At 35.9% G+C, this 22,317-nt stretch overlaps 1 non-coding gene and 2 pseudogenes across 1 annotated transcript; 2 read left to right on the plus strand and 1 right to left on the minus strand.

Moving 5' to 3' along the window:
* Positions 1 to 10,936: 10,936 nt before the first annotated feature.
* Positions 10,937 to 12,977, minus strand: LOC126677238 (ethylene-responsive transcription factor CRF2-like; annotated as a pseudogene).
* Positions 12,978 to 13,292: 315 nt separating this feature from the next.
* Positions 13,293 to 13,399, plus strand: LOC126679657 (small nucleolar RNA R71). The gene has a single exon (XR_007640943.1). It is a non-coding gene; the product is annotated as a small nucleolar RNA R71 (small nucleolar RNA).
* Positions 13,400 to 17,992: 4,593 nt separating this feature from the next.
* On the plus strand, positions 17,993 to 18,148 carry LOC126679627 (5.8S ribosomal RNA; annotated as a pseudogene).
* Positions 18,149 to 22,317: the final 4,169 nt, after the last annotated feature.

Genomic DNA, 22,317 nt, shown 5'->3' on the forward strand with positions numbered 1-22,317 from the left:
GCAGTTTACTTTAGTGTATTATATATAAAAGTTATTTGATATTATATCATATATATACGTTATGTAAACGCATTGCATTATATATATGATTTGTCGATATGTATATGATTTGACTAAATTTTATATGAGAAATAGTGTGCGATCCGAAGAAACTAGCTACCTATTGGGTGTCGATAGGCTGTGTGATCACCGATAACTGAGTCAGTCTAGTATGTTTAGACTAGTATGACGATATGGAAAGTGCGTACGAATATGAATTCAATACGAATATGAAAGTTGGATATGAGAATAGTCGGTACGAGGTTGAACTCGGTTAAATTATCTCGAGACCCGTACCTAGTGGGTTGAACTTGGTCGAATTATCTCGGAACTCACAACTGGGATTAAGAGGTTGGCAGCTGTTGAACTCGGTGGAATTATCCCAGGACCGGGCCAAAGGTCGAATGATCAATTTAAATTCTGATATACGATAAGTAGGCTGTATTGAGTTTCAAGATTTTAGTTTTAAACGGATCAAATGCTTGATTATATGTATTTTTGTATTAATGCTTTATTTGACATGCGATGTTATTTTATAATACCGTTAGTAAATTGCAAACTCACTCAGCATAGTCAGACCCGTTGTGTTTAAACTTTTCAGGTGCTTAGTACCTGGACCTAGCTAGAGTCCACTTTTTGGGATCCGGAAGTCAACAGTACATGTATAGTTCTTGACTTCTGTAGCGCTGCAGTAGTGAGGCCGTGTCAACAGAGTAGTAGCATTGACAGCAGTGTACTTTGGTTTTATATATTTTTGTGGCTTTACGTATGTTGTGTTTGTTCACGGCAACAGATGCCGGTGATACGTTTGTGATACAGTAGTATGTATATAGTTCCGTGAGGCAAGTGTGTACGAGGTACGGAAATTACAGCCCACGTGGAAATCAGAACATCTAGTGTAAATAATTGTATATGCAATATCCCTCATTGTTATGACGTACTAATCTGACGTGTGACACAAGTTTTGTTGAAATCCAATGAAATAAGTGTCGTGTTTGATATAAAAATAAATATAATATATTTAGAGGATAAATAAATTATGGTTTAAGGATGAGATATAATTATATTTGGAGTTATAATTATGTAAGAAGTGTAGAATAGTATTTGGTGAAATAGAGGTTAAAATAAAAGAAATTAATCTATCAATATACATCTCTAATTGGAGAGATAAAAGTTTCGGACAGAATTCCGAAAATTAAAACGTTGAGATACAAATTTAGGACGTAAAAAAAATTTAAGAATATAGAAAGTAACGAGTAGGGACACGTGGCATAGAAGTAAGTAGACACATGGTGCGACATGAGGCGCGCATGCAAAGCGACATGTGGTAACACGTGGCGATGAATAAGTGGAGACACGAGTCGAGCATTGCGGCGACACGTGGCACGCATGCACAACGACACGTGGCGCGCATGCGCAACGACACGTGGAGACACGTGTCACGCAATCGCAGTGACACGTGGCGATATATTAGTATATATATATATATATATAGAAAACGTTTATAGTACGTTTTCATCTCTAATCAATATATTCTCTGAAAAGTGGTTTTGATACGTCGAGCTTATTTGGTCGATATCTCTCTACACTGATATCGGAATCAATGTTCTTTATATCAAATCGAAGCTATCGCGTCCTCTTCAACTCTACCATTTTTGTTTCATAAACTTCTGCCAAAAAACATATCATAACTGTGAATTAAGTTTTGGCCAAAGATATCCTTTTTGGTTGGTCGTGCTGTGGCCATTTTTCTAGCTAAAGTTTGGATTAGCGAAAGAACTGTGAGTTTATACTATTACTATTAAATATTATGTAAAGTATATTTATTTTATATATGAAGTATTCAATGCAAAGGTGTAAAGCTATATTTGATTTTATGTCCAATGTGAAGATATTTATGAATAGATATGCTAGCCTTTACTATTGAGATCGAATTATTATTTTAATGTTCAATATGTCAAGATTTAATGTGTTTGAAATAAGTTATTGAACTGTTTTGGAATATGACTGAAAGGTGCTTAGCTAAATCTTGTTATAATGAAAGAGGTGTTGATTTGAATCCATATGATTATTTGAGTTTTGTAAAACTTTTATGCTTATGAGATATTGATTCAATGTTGATAAATGTAACATGCCTTTTTGGATAGTGGATAGTCATTTGATTGGGTAAATGATGCATTAAAGTGTTTGTTGTTTAAATTGTTTTGTGATTTGGTTTTGTGGGCAAATGGTGATTTGGTTGTGCTTAAATGGTTTAAGATTTATGTTGGTGATATGCCACTCTGTAATAATGTATGTGAGAGGTGCTGAGTTGTGATATGCACCTGTGATTATGTGCTGAGATAGAGATATGCGCATGGGAGAATATTTTGTTTGGTGTTAATGCGCATGACATCGGGTTAAGTCCTGAACGATGGACGGTGAAGGGAGAAGGGTCGAGCCTGCTAATGAAGTAGAAGGTTAGCCGTCAGGTTGCCTAGAAAGAGTTTGGCTAGGCTGTAAGCTGGTGTTGTGTTCTTGGTTACAGACCTAGGGTTTGGTGAATTATTACAGAGATGGATATCACAATTGATGATATGATGTTCATGTGATTATAAATTTTAGAGATATGGAGCATATTTGGTCTTCCTTCTATGTTTTTTTAATAAATGATTTAACTTGCTTATAAGTGATTGTCTATAGTATTAATGCTATAGATTAATTAAGATTCTATTGAGTTTAAAAATATTTTCTATAAATATTTTCAAGGCATTTGAAAAGAGTGTAGATGTTGAATTCAATTTAGAAGACTATTTAAAATGATTTCAAAAGAGTATATTTTACATAAAGTGGTTTTAAAGTGTTTTACCCTTTATGTAATATTTATTAGTAATATTCTGAATTCACTCAGTTTTATACTGACCCCGTTGTCCATCCAATTTTACAGGAAACTAAATGATGATCCGATGAAAACTTTCAAAGTTTTATTTCCTCGGGAGTCATTTTATTCAAGATATGAAAAGAAGATTTTTATTTTAGAAGTCCGCAGTAGACTAGTGTTTTAATGTTTATGTATTAAGTATTTTAACTCTGATGTTTATTTATAATGAGGTTATAGTATTATAAAACAGTTTTATGAATGAATGTTTGATTTGAAAGGGACGAATTTACAATGTTTTCAGGCTTGCTACGGGTTATGGAGCTACCACTCCCATTCCCTAGCGCCGGTCTTGACTCGAGATTTTGGGTCTTGACAGTTTTGGTGTCAGAGCGATGGTTTATTATACTTAGGCCATTGCGACTGTTATGTGCTCTATGAAGTGATTGGTGTGATTGTTGTGATGTGATTGGTATTTATTGAGTACCTAGGGATACTACTACGTATATTAGGATCCGGGTCATGTTAATTCTTAAAATGTTTCGTTTGATTTTCAAAAGTTTTTAAATCTCCTTCTTTAAGGTTGAGTCATGTTTGCTGAAATTGTGATTTGCTGGTATTGTTGTTTATGATTAAGATTATATGTGATAAGTGATGCATGGTTGAGACATTTAGGTGATGTGATTATTATGCTTTGGCATTATATAGTTAAAATGATGTGATATATGGAATGATGTATGGTGTGATTGATTGTTTGATTGTTTGACTGTTTGATTGTTAGCTTTGTCCGATTATAAGGTTAACCGCTATAGATTATGTTTACCTTCCGAAGATGTTGGCATAGAGTTAGGACATGGGTATGAGAAATCATGTGAGCTAGAGAATGATCCTAGCAAGGCTAAGAGTAAGATTTTGGAAAATATTTATAAAGTGAAGTATGATTTGAATGAGGAAAATAAGTCAAAAAAAAATAGATTAACATAATATAGGTATGCAGTGAGATAAGAGAAAGTATTGGAGGAATTGGTAGAACCCTACTAATAGAAGTTTAGTGAGGATTAGTTTTTGGACAAGGTTGCACGGTGGATAAGTGCTAATAGTACTCTTGTGATATAGAGATCCTATATGAGGTATGAATAGAGTGACCTATGATGATTAAGAAAGAGAAACCACAAGGTAGATATTCTGAGAGAATGGTTAGATATGCTAAAGAAAAGTAAAATATTAGTGTTTGAGTACACCGATGAATGTATGAAGTTGAACATATATGTTCTTGTCGAATATGATAGAGATCAATGTTAGATGCATCAATGGGTTAGGATTCCAATATATGGAGTTATATTTGTACGTGAATATGGATTTTGAGGATACAATAGTCAAGCACGGTTACAATATAGTGCATTTAGAGTAACATTTACCGATCGACCCCGTAATGATGAATATAACCTTTAGTGGTATGAGAACTATAACGGACATAAATCGTGGATGAGATTAAGTGATGCAGGAACTGATCAAAGTGAATTAGTGGGTCATGATCTTTGAGGTATTTTAAATATAAATGTTTGAATGTTAATTGTTATTTGATATGTGTAATAGTGGTTGGATATGTATCGATTAAAGTATTGATATAGTTGTTAAACTTGAACAAAGATAGACTGTAGTCGAACAAGGATATAACGATAGATGTTGATAACGATATAGTTCAATCACAATGATCAATGAAAGAAGAAAGCAAAGAATGATTTCTGCAGAGTTGGAAATGTCTAAAGTAACTTATTAAAAAAGAGTTGAATTGTTTTCAAACGAATTTTACTTCAAAATTGTGATCACAAAAAAAAAATTAAACAAGATTTTCTTTGATTTTTAAAGAGTGAAAGGTTATTGAAAAGCAAAAGGGGACGCCCTAAGTTTTAAATTGAATTTGAGTTTTTAATAAGTATGGCTGGACATAACTCTGTAATATTAGAAAATGTTCAAGATATCAGCAGTGATCATGGGGCAAAGAATTCAAGTACGTTATGATATTCAAATATAAGAAGACATTCTTATTGAATGTCCGGATTTCTACCTGAGTAGAAATTTGATAACGATAGAGTAGTATTATCGGATATCCTATTTGATGATATTGATAATTTAAGATAGGTATATCCTTTGCGATGTAAGGATTGCGCGGCGGATCGAACAAGTAGATCGATCAAGTAGATCGATCAAGATCTTTATAGCCCGACACCATACTAGATGTAGAGCAGCATAGTACGAGATGTAGAAAGACATCAAGTGAGAGACAAAACTTGATTGTGTAGGACTATCTTATAATAAGAAGTAAAGCCGTAACAAGTAAGTTGCATTGGTGGTTAAAGATGATGCTAATACTAAAGTATTAATACATCTATTACGAGTGATGAGGAAAAGAAAAAGGAGTAAGCTTGAAGTAAAGAACTGAGATGAATAAAGGATTAACGGAATGAGTATGGAAAGTGACTCAGATGAAAGATAATCGATAAGTCTCTTGTATTGATCATGAAAGGGATTCCTAATTTTACTTAAAGAGGTATAAGTAAAAGAACAGATAAGTGAAAATAAAGAATGGAAGCACGGAAAAATGTAATTAAGGACAAAAAATAATAATTAAAGATAAAAGGTGACATGTAAAGGTAAGAATGTTTTGAAGCAAAGCAAATGAGCAAGTAAGCATGAGAGTAAGAAAAGTAAATAGAGAAGATGTGAATGAAAGTTGACATTAGAGTCATATAAAGTGATGGATAAGGATTTAAGGATTGCTATAGTGAGAATAAGAATTAAATGGGAAATGGGATTAAGATTCAAAGTGATTGAGATATGAATGTGTTTTCTCTAATAGTTTAAGTCATGAGATAAGGAGACAAGACAATTGGATATTGGACAAATCCTTTCTGATGATTGAAGTTGTAGTTGTAGTAAACAGTTGTGTGCTGAGTAGAGACACGAGTTGTATGATGTAATCAATGAGATTTTCATAAAGGAAAGTAAATTCGATCTCAAGCAGAGAAAACGATCTGAATCATTTCAAAGCAAAGATTACACTACAAGTGCATTCTGGAAAGTAAATGTTATAGCAAACACGGTGAGTACAAAATCTTTGGATAGTCTCTCGTGTGATACAAAAACATTAAATAGATTCTTAATTCGGAAATACTATAATTTCCTCGAGAAAGAAGTCTAATATAAGGTGGTAAGTTTCCGACATAGAATTAAGTATTGTTTTCGCGAATGAAGAAGTTGTGAAGTGATAAATGATAGTAGATGAAAAAGGTCGTCACAAATAGAAAGTGACATGGAATTTAGAAAGGTAAAATCATAAGTTGCGATATAAAGTGAAATTATTACAAATGGATTATAATATCGGGAGATAAAGCGTAAAGTGATAGCTGTATGAACCAGGATATAAGTGACAATCATAAAGACAAAATGTATTGGATTATTGGACGTTGTGTATAAAGCTAATGTTACAATAAGTTCATACACTGAAAAGTGGTAACAAGAGTAAAAGACGTTCTCGCTAATGTGTCATATGAATGGTACATAATTTGGTTGAAAGATATAAGGAGGGACGTTGTGATAAGTATTTATGGTTAAAGTTATGGTAAGAATAAGAAAAGATAATGTACGTATCGTTGGATTGTAATGGAAATAATCAACGACTGTATAGTGATAACCGAGTTATGGATTCTAATATCATAAGAGAAAATAATGTATTGGAATACTCGACAATTGAGTAGTGAGAATTGGATTACAATTTGATGATTGATCATATAATGAAAGAAAGATATATAGTAAATCGTAGAATACGATTAAAAATTTGAAGAAGAAGATGGCGACTGAAAGATAGATGATATATGAGTGTAAGGCAAAGGTAGAAAGTGTTTTAAACCTAGTGGATGAAAGTAAAGTCATTACATTGGAAAAGTTTCAATGGATGATTGGAAGTGAAATCGTTGGAAATGTAGGGTTAAGAAGGAAATAAGGGAAATGAAATGGATGATGAATGGTAAGTTATTATCAAATTGGATAGTAAGAGGAAAGATTATATTGAAATGTGGAAATTTCAAAGTTAAGCAAACAAGATTTGATACAAAGATATGGTAAGTACGAGTTTGACGTGCGTAACTTAGAAACATGAAAAGAGTAAAGAGTTATGAGAATATAGTAAATGCTGAAAGGGATGAAAGAAATTTGAATAAGAAAGAAGTATGATATTTGGGTATTACAAAATGAAGAGTAGATTCTTTCAATAATGGGAGATTATTGAATATTATAACCGATAGAAAGATATCAGAAGTAGTTAAAAGAATAAAGAAGAAAAAGAACTTAAGTACTAAAAAAAATAGTCCAAATTGAAATTCATACTCATAGTCTTGAGTTATAATTCGAGGATGAATTATTATAAGGGGGAAAGAATGTAATATCCCTCATTGTTATGATGTACGAATTTGACGTGTGACACACGTTTCGTTGAAAATTCGATGAAATACGTGTCGTGTTTGATATAAAAATAAATATAATATATTTAGAGGATAAATAAATTATGGTTTAAGGATGAGATAAAATTTGAAGTTATAATTATATAAAAATGGATAAGCGTTTATATCAAGTGAAATACGTGTGTAAAATAGTATTTGGTGAAATAGAGGATAAAATAAAAAAAATTAATATATCAATATGCATCTCTAATTGGAGAGCTGAATGTTTTGGACAGAACTCCAAAAATTAAAACATCGAGATACGAAATTTAGGACGTAATTTTTTTTTTAAGAATATAGAAAGTAACGAGTAGAGACACGTTGCATAGAAGCAAGTAGACACATGACGCGACATGAGGCGCGCATGCAAAGCGACATGTGGCACGCATGCGCAACAACACGTGTCACGCAATCGCAGTGACACGTGGCGATATATTAGTCTACATATATATAAAAAAATTATAGTACGTTTTCTTCTCTAATCGATATATTCTCTAAAAGGCGCTTTTGATACGTCGAACTTGTTTGGTCGATATCTCTCTACACCGATATCAGAATTTGATGTTCTTTATATAAAATCAAAGCTATCGACGTCCTCTTCAACTCTACCATTTTTGTTTCATAAGCTTATGCCGAAAAACATATCATAACCATGAATTATGTTTCGGCCAAAGATATCTTTTTGATTCGTCGTGCTCTGGCCATTTTTCTTGCTAAAGTTTGGATTAGCGAAAGAACTGTGGGTTTATACTATTACTATTAAATATTTTGTAAAGTATATTTATTTCATATATGAAATATTCAATGCAAAGGTGTATAACTATATTTGATTTTATGTGCAATGTGAAGATATTTATGAATAGATATGCTAGCCTTTGCTATTGAGATCAAATTATTATTTTAATATTCAATATGTGAAGATTTACTGTATTTGAAATAAGTTATTGAATTGTTTTGGAATACGACTGAAAGGTGCTTAGCTAAATGTTGTTATACTGAAAGAGGTGTTGATTTGAATCTATATGATTATTTGATTGTCGTAAAGCTTTTATGCTTATGAGATATTGATTCGATGTTGAAAAATGTGACATGCCTTTTTGGCTAGTGGATAGTCATTTGATTGGGTAAATGACGCATTAAAGTGTTTGGTGTTGAAATTGTTTAGTGATTTGGTTTTGTGGCCAAATAGTGATTTGGTTGTGCTTAAATGGTTTAAGATTTATGTTGGTTATATGCCACACTGTAGTAATGTATGTGAGAGGTGCTGAGTTGTGATATGCACCTGTGACTATGTGTTGAGATAGAGATATGAACATGGGAGAATATTTTGTTTGGTGTCAATGCGCATGACATCGGGCTAAGTCCTGAACGATGGCTGGTGATGGGAGAAGGGTCGAGCCTGCTAATGAAGTAGAAGGGTTAGCCGTCAGGTGGCCTAGAAAGAGTTTGGCTAGACTGTAAGCCAGTGTTGTGTTCTTGGTTACAGACTTAGGGTTTGGTGAATTATTACAGAGATGGATATCATAATTGTTGATATGATGTTCATGTGATTATAAGTTTTAGAGATGTGGAGCATATTTGGTCTGCCTTCTATGATTTTTAAAAAAATGATTTAACTTGCTTATAAGTGATTGTCTATAGTATTAATGCTATAGATTAATTAAGATTCTATTGAGTTTAAAAATATTTTCTATAAATTTTTTCAAAGTATTTAAAAAGAGTGTAGATGTTGAATTCAATTGAGAAGAGTATTGAAAATGATTTCAAAAGAGTATATTTTACTTAAAGTGGTTTTAATGTGTTTTACCCTTTATGTAATATTTATTAGTAATATTCTGAATTCAGTCAGTTTTATACTGACCCCGTTGTCCATCCAATTTTACAAGAAACTAAATGATGATCCGATGAAAACTTTCAAAGTTTTATTTCCTCGAGAGTCATTTTATTCAAGATATGAAAAGAATATTATTATTCTACAAGTCCGCAGTAGACTAGTGTTTTAATGTTTATGTATTAAGTATTTTAACTCTGATGTTTATTTTAAATGGGGTTATAGTATTATAAAACAGTTTTATGAATGAATGTTTGATTTGAAAGCGAAAAATTTACAATGTTTTCAGGCTTGCTACGGTTTACGGAGCTATCACTCCCATTCCCTAGCGCCGATCTCGACTCGAGATTTTGGGTCGTGATAGTTTTGGTATCAGAGCGATGGTTTATTTTACTTAGGCCATTCTGACTGTTGTGTGCTCTATGGAGTGATTGGTATGATTGTTGTGATGTGATTGGTATTTATTGAGTACCTAGGGATACTACTACGGATATTAGGATCCAGGTCATGTCAATTATTAAAACGTTTCGTTTGATTTTCAAAATTTCTTAAATCTCCCTCTTTAAGGTTGAGTCATGTTTGCTGAAATTGTGATTTGCTGGTATTTTTGTTTATGATTAAGATGATATGTGATAAGTGATGGTATGGTTGAGACATTTAGGTGAAGGGGGCAAAGACAAAGTTTCCTGAATTACACCAGGATACTGACAATTCAACATCTTATGCTGAAATGTTGCTGAAATAATTTTTTTAAAATAAGGCCTCTTCTCACGAGCATAAGATAAGACTTTCTTCATAACACCTTTTTTTCATACACAATTTATATTCAAAGAACTCTTAGTATGAAAAACTTTTTACACAATTTTTTTGCCAAACAAATTGTTGCTACAATCACTTTTACCCTGAACTTATCAAATTTGGTACAAAAACCTCTCTCCCCACTCTCACCCAAGAGAGTGAGATACACTCTCCGGTATTGATAGTGGTTTTTCTCCCAAGGTGGTTTTTAATGGAAAAAGGTTAAAATGGTCCTTTTTTAAATTTTCCAAATTAATCCATAATAATTGAAAAAACAATTTTTTTTAAGACTTTACATATTAAATTTATATTAACTAAAAATATAAAGAACCTTTTTGTACTTTTTTTTAAAAAAAATTCAATAGTTTTAATCGTCGTCTCGAATCCAAATCTGGGTTTGTCTCTCAAAGAAGACAAATCAGTGGCTGGTGTTTTGGGCGATTATTGATGGGTTTTGGCGGTAGTTGGTGGAGGAAGAGTGGTGGTGGTCGTGTAAAAAAAATCTGATGAAATTTTAGATTAAATATTTAGTTAAATTATATTAATTATTAGAGTTAACTAAATTAAATTAGAGTTACTTATTTAAAATTTAAAATCTCACTTTCCAATTAAGGTACCACGTCAGCATAGAGGTGTTTTTGAACCGGTTTTGCCAAATTTAGAATAATAGTGATCTGGTTTTTCTAATTTGGACGTTTTTGATACTTTATGCTAAGTTGAAGGGGTAAAGTGATCCTTTTCTTCTTTTTTAATTATAATTAATTACTCAAAATGCTCATTTCCATATAATCACAAAACAAACAAATAAAAGGTGAATCTAAAATACATATGATATATTTCATTTTCAGATACAAAACTTTCCCGGCTTCAGACTAAATTGCTGGTCATATAGAAACTAGTACTAATATATTCTTAAATAGCAATAAGTGGCTCAGACCCGAATAAATCTCTGATATCTTGGAAATGGTCATCGTTGTAATTCCAAGCAGAGAAACCGGAATTGAAATCAACGCTAGAATCAAGTAACATATCGCCAATACCATTTTTTAGAAAACTGTCTGGTATCAAGCTTGTTTCCTCAAAAACAATCACTCATAAAACTCTGAAAGTCAAAAACATTATTAGGAAACATTGAAGAACATTCCAGAAACTCCGAAAAATTCTCCGACACACTCAATTGTTCTTTGATTTCACGACTTTCATTCATTTCTTTACCGAAAATGGCTGCACTTTGTGATTCAACCTCTTTGCTGGATGACGTTGTCAGAAAATAGAGAACGGGCACCGTAGACATAACATTTTGAGACTCATAGTCGGAGTTAGTGGCTTTTGAATATTTGGCTAGGGGAGTGAAGAAGTTTGTGAGCGCGTCAGCTCCATGAAACTGAATAGCCGCGTTGTCATAAGCCATAACAGCTTCCTCAGCAGTATTGTAAGTACTTAATCATAACCGTACACGTCTCAAAGGGTCTCTGATCTTGGCTGCCCATTTTCGCCAAGGCCTTTGTCTGACTCCTCTAAACTTTTTACCTACTGTAGTACTGTTCTTCTTCAGCAGGATAACACTCGCCAAAAATGATCTCCCTGCAACACTTTTTCTCCGTCCAGTCTTTTGTGACACCCTGTAATTGCTTTTCAAAACTCCGTCGTTTCGAATAGAGCACGAAGACGAGGGTTCTATGATAATTTTGTTTACAAATTTTTTGACTCTCCGTCGCGACTTAAAGTTTTCATTATCTGATTCTTCGTTGTTAGAGGAGTCGGTAGCATATGATTCTGTAACTAATATTTGAACAAATCTTGGTGATCTCGTATCTAATAATGGCGTGATGAGCTTTGTTTGATTTTTGTGCTCGCTAAACTTGATTCGAGTCGTTTTCTTCAAAGGGGGTTTCTGGTTTTCTAGGTTGTTTAAGTTTGACACTGAAAGTGTAAGAAGAGCAGTTAAATACAGAACCCAAAAGATTCTGACCGGCACAAAGGAGAATAAATAAAGATTAAAAAGGCAAGGAGACGAGACATACAGGGGGGGATATAAAGAAAGATAGAACGTTAAAGAGAAGATTGAAAATGGAGTAGATTTTGAACACTTATCTTCTTGATTTATGAAAGAACGAGAAATTTCATGGAAAACGTAACATGTCTTGAAAAGGTGATCAAATCAGCGAGAGAGTGATAAATGGTTAATGCTACATATTAAATATTTTCTGATAAAAAAATATATTAAATATTTAATTATTTAGTTAATGGTGCAATGTTTAATCTTGTCAAAACGTCAAATCTTGAGGTATGTCCTTTCTGTTTTGTCTGCTGCCACACTTCTTCTTAGCACCTCCCCCCTCTCTTGCACTAGGGTCTTCACCAGTTTTTCTGCCCGTATTCACTATTTAAAACCACTATGGTCTATCACGTTTTTTCTTATTTGTAAAAATATAAACAAGTCCTTCAGCTTTAGAAAAAATTAAATTATTTAAAAAGAAAATTGATTCATAGTTGGGCACCGTAATTCAGCTTCTGGTTTATCCCGCATCGCCAGTTCTGCTTACCAAAAATGGCCCACTTGGAGCTCTCGATTCCGTAGCGCGGCTCAACAAAGCAGCCACACCCTACCTATGGACTCTTTAGGGGGGTGCATCATGCCTCACCTCCCTGCACCAACTGCCGAAGTCTTTTGGTGCGGACCTTTTGGTTCCCCAAAAGAAAAAAAAACTTGACCACGGTTCCCAGCTTGAAAATTTGCTCCTCCCATATTTGGGTTGGCATTGGCTTGACCCGAGTTGTCTCTCCATGCAAAGTTCAAATGATTCCTCCACCCCTGATTATAGGTGTTGGAATAGGGGTCATTTTCTTGCCTTTGTCCACTAACATAGTTGACTTGCTCATTTGAGTTTTGATGTAGAACGGGACAATCCATTCCCGAATAATCATGCCCATCACAAGTCTCACAACCCATTTAATCTACCGCAAGTTGAGCGTTCCTTTGACTTGCTTGTTGTTTATACATCTCGACTTGTGCTAGAAGTGCCGCGTTTTTGGCTTTCATCACTTCAAACTCTTGGTTTGCTCGAGGGTCATTACACCCTTTTGAGGTGGTTGCCTCAACCGCTCGGTTGACCAAGAATAACTATTCATAGCAAGCTCTTCTAGTACATTATTAGCCTCATCATAAGTTTTCTTCATAAGTGACCCTCCTAATACCGCATCAATAGGTGCCCGTGTACGCTCATTGGTACCGTTGTAGAAGATAGAGATGAGATGTTCTCTTCCTAGATGATGATGCGGACAATTTCTCTAAAGCTCTTTGAAGCGTTCCCAAGCTTGATATAGAGATTCGCCATGTAGTTCTAGAAAATCTATAATCTCTTTGGTCATCCTCGTTGTTTTGCCCATATAGAAGTATTTATTGAGAAAAGCTTGTCCCAATTGTTTCCACATTGTGATTGAGGTGCTTGGAAGTGATTGAATCCAATTCCTCACCTTATCCCTCAAAGAGAAAGGGAAAAGACGAAGCTTGATTTGATCCTCCGTCACATTATGGATTTTGAATGTGTTGCAAACCTCCGTAAACTTTGAGAGACGAGTGTTTGGATCTTCGCTATCCAACCCATAAAATTGACAACGACTCTCGAGTAATTGAATCGTTCCCGGTTTGATTTCAAAGTTGTTAGCAAGGATCGGAGGTGCGAAACATTCGTAGTTGGTGTTGTCCACGTTGGTAAGAAAAATTCTCCTAAGGTACGTCTTTGTGGATGAGCGACGACCATTTCGTTTGGTCTATTTAGATCTAGATCGTCACATGGTGCTGGAGGATTAACCCCATCAAGGTTCAAAGGAGGGTTACGTTCTTCTTCCATTGTTTTAGATTTTCGAGTTGTTTGTTGGATACTTCTTTCGAAGGAAGTTAGGTTTGACTGAAACGGCTCTAGTGGTTGTTTGGCTCGTTGCATATTAGGTATACACTAAGCAAAACCCCTGCGTAAACCAAAAACAAGAAAACCAAACATAAAATCCAATAACAATAAATTCATAAAGTAATAAAAATAACTGAAAATAAAACTAACTCAATTAAGAATAAGATACTCTTAATTTATTTAATCGCAATTGCTCCCCGGCAACGGCGCCAAAAACATGTTGGCAAATAATCGCAAGTATATGATATCGCGCAAGTAATATAATCTTGGAAGACCAAGTATCGATCCCACAGAAGCAATGGACTAAATAACTAATTTAAAGTATTCTTTAATTGGCTAGCTAGAAAAATCAATGGAGTTATGTAAATTAATTAAACACTAAAGTAAACCTACTCAAATAATTAGACTAATATAAACTGAAAACAAATAAGAAGATTAAGGTTTAAACAATAATGATAAAGTGCTCAAGGATTGATAATTCCAAATAAACAAGTGAAAGAATGGATTAAGACTTATTAGTGATTTTATCGTGAATCGAGCTATTCTAATTCACCAAATCCCGCCCTCTCAAGCCTCAAATATCCGAATAAAATCACAACCTAATTAACTAACCAATTATTAACTGGCTCTCACAATATTAAAATTGAATTAAATAATCAAATTGTAATTATGAAGCAAACTCTATGACTACCTAAATTCCAACCCGCTCTCACGGTGTATTCCTCTAATTTCTTAATTACCTATGTCTATTTAATAAAGGGTTAATTTCTAAAAAAATCACAAACTTTACACAAAATTTTATTTTAATCATGACCTTTAAGAGTTGTCATTTAAAGGAACAAACTTTTATATTATTTCAAATTCATCATTTCAATGTATTTTTATTGATTGACTAAACCATTAATGAAAGACCCAAGTTATTAATCAATATCAAATTTTACTATCTTTCAGTTAGAGTATCTAGGATTAGGAATTTTTAGTCAGATAAAATACACCAAATTTTACTTTGGTGATAGATTTGAAATAAAATGAAAGTTCGTGCCTTTAAATGAAAACTTTTAAAGGTCATGATTAAAATGAAACTTCATGTAAAGTTCGTGATTTTTTTAAAAATTAACCCTTTAATTAACAATCTCTCAATTAGTTAAGCAAACACAAAATCATGGAGTAAGTGATGAATTCAATTCAAGCATTAGTTGTAGTAATTAAAACACGATTTACTCACTTAAGAAATCCTAATCCAATTCAGAACTAATCTAAGTGTTCATATCAATCCCTGAACAAAGGATTTAGTTGCTCATGCTTAAGCTGAAATTTAGAAAAGAAGATGATGAAGAATTGAACATAATTAAAACAATAAATACCAGAGTTGTCAATTTCGGAAGAATCGTCTTGATTAAACTTTAAATATTCACAATCGTTCTTCGCAGAAACTAATAATAAACTACTTATAAACTGCTGGAAAAAGATGCTAAAAGCTATTTAATCGATGAAGTAAAAATAAACTAAATTATCTAATGTCTTAATCTAGGCTATTACAAGGTCTTTATATAGTGGAGGAAGCTCTGGATTCTTCTAAGTCGCATTACAAGTCGAATTTGTAATAAGAGTTTTAGTTGGAGTCGGAGTAGGAAATTAAATCCAAATAAAAAACTGATAAGGATATTTAACTCACGGTCTCGTCCGAGACAACCATGTCTCGTTCGAGACCATGGCCAAATTTGCCTTGTTTCGTTCGAACCAAGGAGTCTTGTTCGAATCATTACTTTCCGAGAGAAAATCTCGTTTCTTCAAGCCTTATCTCGTTCGAACCCTTGCCAATCCTGCATGGGTCTCGTTCGAGACACACCTGTCTCGTTCGAAACCTAGGCTATTTTTCTCTTGGAATTCGATTTCTTCGTCGGCAAGCTAACGCTTTAACTTCAAAACGTAATCCTTAGTCGATATTGCTCCAAATACTCGATAATTACCTAATTTTCACTGAAACACTAACAAACACTATCAAGCACATAACACACCAAATAATGAATGTAATTCATAATAAACGTGAAAAAACCTGAGTATAAACGATCCTAATTATAGGAGTAAAATACTCTTATCAGCTACCTGGTTGATCCTGCCAGTATTCATATGCTTGTCTCAAAGATTAAGCAATGCATGTATAAGTATGAATTAATTCGGACTGTAAAACTACAAATGGCTCATTAAATCAGTTATAGTTTGTTTCATGGTATCTACTACTAGGATAACCGTAGTAATTCTAGAGCGAACAAAGGATCACTTTACCCCCTGAACTTGGCACAAAGTATCAAAAACGTCCAAATTAGCAAAACGGGATCCCTTTTACCCTGAACTTGTAAAAAATGGTACAAAACCCCCCCTCCCCACTCTCACCAAAGAGAGTGAGATACACTCTCCGGTTTTGATGGTGGTTTCGGTTTTCTAAGGTGGTTTTTGATAAAAAAAAAGTTTAAAATGGTCCTTATTGTTTTTAAACATTTAAATTAATACCTAATAATTAAAAAAAATAAAAATTAATCCCTTTAATTTAAAACTTTATATCACAAATTAACCCACAAATTTCATTACATACAACAAATTAACCCTCAAATTAATTTTTTTAACAAAAATAAATTAATTTTTTTTTATTTTTTTTTTTAAAAAAACAGACCCGGGGTCTGTTCTTCTTCCTCAAGAACAGACCTCATGGATCTGTTCTTCGAAGAACAGACCGCGTCTGTTCTTAAGAGCAGACGCGGCGGTCTGTTCTTCAAAGAACAGACTCCGGTCTGTTCTTTGAAGAACAGACCGCGTCTGTTCTTTGAAGAACAGACGTGGGTCTGTTCTTCAAAGAACAGACCCAGATCTGTTCTTTGAAGAACAGACGTGGGTCTGTTCTTTGAAGAACAGACTCCGGCGGTCTGTTCTTCAAAGAACAGACGCCGGAGCTGCTGCTCCTCAGGAGCAGCAGCTCTTCTTCTCCGGCGAGGAGCTCTTTCTCGCCGGAAATTTAAAAAAAATTTGATTTTTTTTTTTCTGAAAAAAAGTTCAAAAAGGCCCCTGGATTAATTAGGAGTTAATTATGATTAATTGGTATTTTGGAATCTCACTCTCCAATTTAGTGCCACATCAGCATTGGGGGGGGTTTTTGAACCGGTTTTGCCAAGTTCGGGGTAAAAGTGATCCGGTTTTGCTAATTTGGACGTTTTTGATACTTTGCGCCAAGTTCGGGGGGTAAAATGATCCTTCGTTCATTCTAGAGCTTATACGTGCAACAGACCCTGACTTCTGAAAGAGATGCATTTATTTTTATAAAAGGTCGACGCAGGCTCTTTCTTGATTCTATGGGTGGTGGTGGATGGCCGTTCTTAGTTGGTAGAACGATTTGACTGGTTAATTCAGTTAACGGACGAGACCTCGGCCTGCTAACTAGCTATGTGGAGGTACACCTCCGCGACTAGCTTCTTAGAGGGACTATGGCCTTCTAGGCCAAGGACGTTTGAGGCAATAACAGGTCTGTGATGCCCTTTGTTGTTCTGGGCCGCACACACGCTACACCGATGTATTCAACAAGTCTATAGCCTTGGCCGACAGGCCTGGGGTAATCTTTGAAAATTTCATCGTGATGGGGATAGATCACTACAATTGTTGGTCTTCAACGAGGAATTCCTAATAAGCGCGTGTTATAAGCTCGCATTGACTACGTCCCTACCCTTTGTACGTACCGTCCGTCGCTCCTATCGATTGAATAGTCTGGTGAAGTGTTTAGATCTCGGCGACATGGTTGGTTCACCGCCGGCGACATCGCAAAAAGTCCACTGAACCTTATTATTAATAGGAAGGAGATGTCGTAACAAAGTTTCCGTACGTGAACATGCGGAAGGATCATTGGCGAAACCTGCACCTTGTAGATTGACCGTGAACGTGTTTAAAAGATAGTTGGGGAAATTTGTGGCTCCACGCCCCTCATTTTCCTGACGCGGATGGGAGGGATTTCAGGCAAATGCTCTTTTGTCTCAATCGTCTGCTCAACATTGCTTTCTTTCAAGAATCAAATGACTCTCGGCACCAGATATCTCGGCTCTCACATCGATAAAGAACGCAACAAAATTCGATACTTGATGTGACTTGCAGAATCCCATGAATCGTCAAGTTTTTGAACACAAGTCGTACGCGAAGCCTCTCGGCCAAGGGCACGCCTGCCTGGGTGTCACGCATACGTCGCCCCATCCTATCAACAGCTTGGGAGTCAGGGGAGCAGAAGTTGGCCTCCTATGTGTTTTGCACATGTGGTTGGCCCAAAATTTATGTTCCCGGCAAATGATAGCCATGAAGATTGGTGGTTGTAAAGACCCTCTAAAATAGTCATGCTCTATTCTTAGCCGTCGGGACATTCCTTGACCCTAGAGCATCCTCGGGGCGGTCTCCGACAGCGACCCCAAGTTAGGCGGGACTATCCGCTAAGTTTAAGCATATCATTAAGCGAAGGAAAAGAAACTTATCAGGATACCCTTAGTAACGGCGAGCGAACCGGAAATAGCCCAGCTTAAGAATTGGGCGCCTTTGGCGACCGAATTATAGTATGGAGAAACGTCCTCAGAGGCAGACCGGGCCCAATTCCCCTGGAAGGGGGAGCCACAGAGGGTCAGAGCGCCGTCATGCCTGAACCCTGTCGCACCATGAGGCGCTATCTACGAGTCGGGTTGTTTGGGAATGCATTCCAAATCGGGCGGTAAATTCCATCCAAGGCTAAATACGGGCGAGAGACCGATAGCGAACAAATACCACGAGGAAAATATGGAAAGGACTTTGAAAAGAGAGTCAAAGAGTGCTACAAATTTTCGGGAGGAAAGCGGATGGGGGCCGGCGATGTGCCATGGTCGGATGGGGAACGACCTGCTCGGGGTGCAGACCGATGTGGATTGCAGCGGCAGCCGAAGCCCAGGCTCTTGATACGTCCGCAGAGATGTTGTCGCTACGATTGTGGATGGCAACGCGCACCACTACGGCGTGCCTCGGCACCAACACGCTCAGGGTATCGGCCAACGGGTTCCCCATTCGGCATGTCTTGAAACACGGACCCAGGAGTCTTACATTTGTGCAAGTCAACGGGTGAGTGAACTCGTAAGGCGCAAAGAAGCTGACTGACTGGATCCCCTAGTAGGTTACACCGCCGACCAACCTTGATCTTACGAGAAGGGTTTGCGTGAGAGCATGCCTGTCGGGACCCGAACGATTGTGTTTTTGTATTGTGGGAAACCTCTTTTTCTTGACTTCTGGCTAGTGGAGACCTGATGCCCCCAATTTTCTAGCGAGTGGAGACCTGATGCCTCCAATTCTCTTGCTGGTGGAGACATGATGCCCTCGATTCTCTGACTGGTGGAGACCTGATGCCCCTGATTGTCTTGTTGGTGGAGACATTATGCCCCCGATTCTCTGGCTGGTGGAGACCCGATGCCCCCTATTTTTGACTGGTAAGACCTGATGCCTCCGTGTCTTCTGCTTTTGAAGCTTATATTTGATGCTTGTTCTAGTGTTGGAGTAGGGATGGTGCCTTGTCTTCATTCTGGGTTGATATGAAGGTTCGAAGCCTGTGCGTTTTTGGGCGGTGTAGGCTTGGTGCGTGCTGACTTTGTTGGTGGTTTTTGAAGATAGAAGGCTGGGGCCTACTAGTTCTGGAATGGGATGGAGGCTTGAAGCTATTTACCGTGTCTGTATAGATGAGGGTAAAAATGCCAGAATGCAATAGGATCTATTCTATATGTATGCATGTGTTTGCACTAAAATTACAAATATGGCTAAAAGGCCATAAAGCCCATATTCTTTTTCAAAAGATATAATGGAAAAAATTGGCCAGAGGTTGGAAGTTTAATTTCAGAGGCTGACTCCAGAAGTTAACTTTCAGAAGTTGATTCCAGAGGTTGACTCCAGAAGTTAATTTTCAGAAGTTGATTCCAGATGTTGACTTTATTTGACTCCAGAAGTTTAATTTCAGAGGTTGATTCCAGAAATTAATTTCAAAAAGTTAATTTCAGAGGTTGATTCCATTTTCCTCTAGAAGTTTAATTTCAGAGGTTAACTCTAGAAGTTAATTTCCAGAGGTTGGCTCTACTTAATTTCTAGAAGTTAACTGCATAAGTTGATTTCAGAGGCTAACTCCTAATTCTCAGAAGATTCAGAAGGCCCATGTCCGTTGTCAAAGATTAAGCCCATATTTAAGATGGCCATTAAATTGAGTTTAAATGGCCAAGAGCCTAAGGATATTTTTGTTTGAAGAATAAAAGTTAAAAACCACGTCCTTTTGAAAAGCAACATTTAAGATAAACTATTTACAGTTTTTTAAAGGTGGAGAAGAACGTGTGCAGTTGAAAGAAGCAACAGTTTTCACAAATGACAAAGGCTATAAATAAGAGAAGAGCAGCAAGTTTGCAACCCCGATCAAATTCCACAAAAAACTAGCCCAAAGGCAAAAAACACAAAATCTCAGCACTTCAATTTTCTTCAATCAGTAAAGAACTTTACGGTTGAACTTCTGTATTTTTTACTCAAACACCTGTACTTTCATTTTATTCAATTATTAAACATATTTACAGTTGAATTTCTTTGTTTTAGCATTACTTGATTGGAGTACTTGTAATAAGGTTAAATAAGCCCCAATCGCTTGTTTTAAGAAATTAAGTTCACAATTGGAATCCGCTTCCTGGCACGCCCGCATTTCGCACACACTTGTTGTTATAGTTATTTTCACAAACGCAAAACGCCAGTAACAATTTTTGGCATGCCTAGTGAGACACAAAGAGTTATGGCTAGAACTCGAACTGAGAAAGGAAAGGACGTTATTATATCCTAGGATGCAGTGGATGATCCTACCTCTCTAAATGTAGTACATGGAGCCTTGTGGCTCACATGGTTAGAAGCATTGAAAAATAAAATATGCCTTAGGAGAGGCGGGTGAAGATGTGCCTCCTGGCTTTGGAGAGCAACAGACACCAACTCGGCGAAATTTTGAGCCGAGATTGGTATGGTAGACATGAAGCAGACTCAGGCTAGCTTTAACCAAGCACCTGCCACCCCAACCTCTAAGGAGGCCACTCGATGTGGAGGCAATAAGAGAAGCCATCCATGAGCTATATGGTCCAGGTCCGAGACAAACTGACCGACCACGATTTCACAAACCATATCCAGATCTTATTAACAAGGGATCCATAGTGAATATAAAACCATTTACCACTGCCACTAACATGGGGGAAGTTTTTTTACTATGATTCCTATGTTGGCCCCATTCACTTTACTGGAAAAAAATAAAAAGGGCCAACCAAAGAAAAATAAACCTCGTGAGATTCATCAAGAGGTTAAAAAGAAAGCAGAGAAAATATTGGAATCAACGGCTATTGTTTTATACAATAAGCCGTCTCCTCCATTACTATTGAAGAAATTCATGGTTAAGCTCACCTCTAGTGAGTTTATAGCAGCTGCATCTGCAATTTTAATGGAACGTATCCAGCATATTATGGAGGAGAGCAATTCGGCAGAGGTTCTTGATGCCAAAGTAACATTTCAAGAAGATTAGCTAATATGGAAATTGATCTTACCCTCTGGTACGAACGACATAGAATATGGGGAATGGTCTGGGAAGGACCAATCTTGGTCCACAAGGTGATGAAGGGGAACACATACAGGCTATCAAGTCTAAGAGGGTGAACCTCAGGAAAAAATCATCAATGGAAAATACTTGAAGAAGTACAATCCCACCATCTGGGAGAAATACAATTTGGAAATGATTTAATGGCTTTTAGCCATACATGTACTGCAGATTATGCAAGTGTGTTTTAGAAATGTCGGTACATGAGTTGTAACATGATGTCTTCTAGCCAAGTGTATTATTAAAGTCTTAGGAGTTTGGCTGTTTTGGCTAAATCAATACTTTTTTTATTAAATTTCCATTTTGACACAAGTTGTAATATGATGGCTTGTAGCCATTTTTGATATTTATCTGTCACGATCCAAATTATTGAGCCGAGACCGGCGCTAGGGAATGGGAGTGGTAGCTCCAAATCCCGTAGCAAGCCTAAAATCCTCTATAAATTTTTCGCAATTAAAAATGTATTACTCGTAAAACGTTTTCAGAAAAGTCTTTAAACAAGATAATTATAATTATTAAAATATCATATTCGTTTTCTGAAAACCGAAGCGAAACGATTCTTAGAAACCAGGGTCTTACAAAGTGATATCTCATATCCAGCACTGCCTTGTTTCTAATCATAATCACAACCAATTCCATTCATGGCAATTGGTTAAGTAAATCAAACGGATAAAGGGTACAACTTTATAAAACTAGGTACATGCATTATATCATATAAGAGTTAACAACAAACACCATTT

Source organism: Mercurialis annua, linkage group LG4 (assembly GCF_937616625.2).
Source record: "Mercurialis annua linkage group LG4, ddMerAnnu1.2, whole genome shotgun sequence".
Lineage (NCBI taxonomy): Eukaryota > Viridiplantae > Streptophyta > Magnoliopsida > Malpighiales > Euphorbiaceae > Mercurialis > Mercurialis annua.